At 47.1% G+C, this 3,442-nt stretch overlaps 1 non-coding gene across 1 annotated transcript; it reads left to right on the top strand.

Annotated features, from left to right (window-relative positions):
* Positions 1 to 1,319: 1,319 nt before the first annotated feature.
* LOC120663172 lies at positions 1,320 to 1,458 on the top strand. The gene has a single exon (XR_005670393.1). It is a non-coding gene; the product is annotated as a small nucleolar RNA Z247 (small nucleolar RNA).
* Positions 1,459 to 3,442: the final 1,984 nt, after the last annotated feature.

Raw genomic sequence — 3,442 nt, 5'->3', positions numbered from 1 at the left:
TCCCATGGCCACTGTTCCTTTGGCCCGGTACTAAATTTGCACGTTACTACCGGCCAAAGCCGTGACTAGTACTAACAGCTGCGGACGAATGTGCATTTTTCTAGTAGTGCAGCCAACAACCAACCAGCAGTACTTTTCTGTTACAACAAATCAGCACCAACAACTAGCCACACTCAGCGAAACAGAGGGTTGCAACTCTCGTCGAGCACACATATGACACTCAACTATATTTTCTCTCTCACCTACTTCTACGAGAGCACCATGAAGAAAAACCTAACGGCGCTTGTTGGCAGAACATTCATGTTTTAAAAATGACCGGTCGTCAAATGAGATGGCCTGCGCTCTATCAATTCTCAAATCTCAACTCCCACATCGGCCATTTGCTGGAATGACTAGCTAACCACCAAATTTGGTGTTGTTACGAGAATGGAGGATGGACATGCACTCCCTTTGTTTTCATCCTACCAGCGTGAATGAGATGTCTGCCCCCTCTGGACGCTTGTGTAAGCATGGTCTCATTTTCTTTTTTTCTTTTTAAAGGAATGGTATCATTTTCTTACATCAACCAACATTCACCAGAAAATGCCTCCTATTAGATGAATCTGTAACATATGCATCCAGAAGGTTCTTGACTATAGATAGAATATGTAATTAATCTTCTGTAATTAGGAAAGTCAAGAACCTTCCATAATTCTTGTAAGCCACGCCAGGGGCTCTTCCAGGCTATATATAACATGTAGGCGGCACGAGGTAAAGTGCACGCTTCAAGCCCTCTGATTATCTTTCATGGTAACCAGAGCCATCAAACAATAATAGATTAGATCCACCTTCCACCATGTCAACCTCCTATGCCGCCGCCATCAATCCCTTGGTCGGCCAAGCTGTTTCCGAGAAGCTGAACAAGAACAATCATGCACTGTGGAAGATGCAAGTGCTTGCCATCGTGAGGGGCGCACGCCTGGAGGGATTTCTCACAGGCGCCACAAAGACCCCCCCCTGCGTCTACCATGAAGACGACAGCAGATGGCAAAGAAGAGGAGGTGCAGAACCCACTCTACGTTGAGTGGGTTGCTACGGATCAACAGGTCCTGGGATTCCTGCTCTCTTCTATCACTCCAAATATTTTGTCTCAGTTAACTGCTTGCAAGACTGCTGCTGAAGTATGGAGTGCTGTCGAGGCCATGTTCACCTCGATGTCACGAGCGCGCACCGTCAACACTAGGATCGCGCTCGCCACAACGAAGAAGGGCAATCTTTCCATGGCGGAATACGTCGCCAAGATGCGGTCTCTTGCCGATGAGATCGCGTCTGCTGGCAAGGCCATTGACGACGATGAGCTGGTCTCCTACATTCTTGCCGGCCTCGACTTCGACTACAATCCCATCGTCTCAGCCCTAGTCGTCAGGACTGAGCCGATCAGTGTGGGAGAGATGTTCTCCCAGCTGCTCTCGTTTGAGCAGCGCATGGATCTTCTCCAGCCTGATAGCCGCTCCTCGGTTAATTCCGCCAACCGGGGGCACGGTGCATCACGAGGCATGCGAGGCAGAGGGCGCTCGCGTGGGGGTGCTCCATCTCGCGGGCGTGGCCGAAGCAATGGGCAGCGCCAGCAGAATCAAGGCGCACAAAATAATCAGCAGCATGGGTCTGACAACAGACCTAGGTGTCAGGTTTGCAAGATAAAAGGACACACTGCTGATATATGTTGGTACAGATTTGATGAAGATTTCGTACCAGAAGAAAAATATGCAGGTGCAACATCTACATCCTACGGAGTAGACACCAACTGGTACATGGATTCAGGTGCTACAGATAACATCACCAGCAACTTGGAGAAACTGTCGATCCATGATAGGTACAAGGGCCACGATAAGATCCACACGGCGAGTGGGGCAGGTATGGAAATCAGTCACATTGGTCATTCTACTGTTACAACCCCTAGTCGTGATCTTCATCTCAATAATGTTCTATATGTCCCCAAGGCCAACAAAAATCTTGTTTCAGTTCATCGTCTCACATCTGATAATTCTACCTTTATAGAATTTCACCCTGATTTTTTCTTAATTAAGGATCAGGCAACGAAGAAAACTCTGCTTAGGGGACGCTGTGATCGTGGGCTCTATCCTCTCCCTGCTAGGCGCACAATAAAGCAAGCCTATGGAGCTGCAAAAATTTCTTTTGATAGATGGCATTCTCGTTTAGGTCATCCGGCTGCTCCAATTGTGGAGAAAGTTATCAGCCAATTTAATCTTCCTGTTTTAGCAAATTCAAATAAACATTCGGTGTGTGATGCATGTCAAAAGGCCAAGAGCCGTCAGTTACCTTTTCCTCATTCCAGTACTGTTTCCCAGCATCCTTTAGAAATTATTTATTCTGATGTGTGGGGTCCTGCGCCCAAATCAGTTGGTGGACACAAATACTATGTGAGTTTTATTGATGCTTATAGTAAGTTCACCTGGATTTATCTCCTTAAATTCAAATCTGAGGTTTTTACCAAATTTCGAGAATTTCAATCTCTTGTTGAGCGCTTATTTAATCGTAAGATTATAACTATGCAGACCGACTGGGGGGGTGAATATCAAAAACTGCATCCCTTTTTCGCCCAAGTTGGCATCACACACCATATTTCCTGCCCGCATACACATCAGCAGAATGGGGCAGCCGAACGCAAGCATCGCCATATCGTCGAGGTTGGTCTAGCTCTTCTTGCTCATGCCAACATGCCGCTAAAATTTTGGCCTGATGCTTTCCTTTCCGCCACACATTTGATAAATAGAACGCCTAGTCGGTTACTTTCATATGACACACCCCTTTTTCGGCTGTTTAACCAACAACCAGATTATTCCTCTCTTCGTGTCTTCGGATGCGCTTGTTGGCCCAATCTACGACCCTACAATACCCATAAACTCCAATTCCGCTCCAAGCAATGCACTTTCTTAGGATACAGTCTGTTTCATAAAGGGTTTAAGTGCCTTGATCCTGATTCTGGAAGGGTTTATATTTCTCGAGATGTAACTTTTGATGAATCTCTATTTCCCTTTAAATTTCTTGGTCCTAATGCTGGTCGTAGGTTTCAAGATGAAATTAATCTTTTACCTACCTATTTGTTAAATCCGACTAGTGGGGTTCGTAGCATAAGTGATCATGTGGCTGATTCTTCAATTAATCCTGCTAACAATGATATCCCAGCGCATGAAGTCGTGCAGGAATTGTCGTCATCACATATAGGGGTGCCCGGAGCTCCTTCTGGTGGAACTGACCCCCAAGGTGATTCACCTGCGCCTCCAACGACTTCTGTAGGTGTATCTGCCCAGGATTCCGAGCCCGGTGTATCATCGTGTGACACATCGCCTGAACCAACGACCGCCTCTCCGACGCATGCGGGTGGTTCTGCGTCCGGCGCACCTGACACGATCAGCGCACTGGATCCGGAGCCTCCGGCGGC

This window comes from Panicum virgatum, chromosome 2N (assembly GCF_016808335.1).
Source record: "Panicum virgatum strain AP13 chromosome 2N, P.virgatum_v5, whole genome shotgun sequence".
Classification (NCBI taxonomy): domain Eukaryota; kingdom Viridiplantae; phylum Streptophyta; class Magnoliopsida; order Poales; family Poaceae; genus Panicum; species Panicum virgatum.
This window is presented reverse-complemented; position numbering and strand designations above follow the sequence as displayed.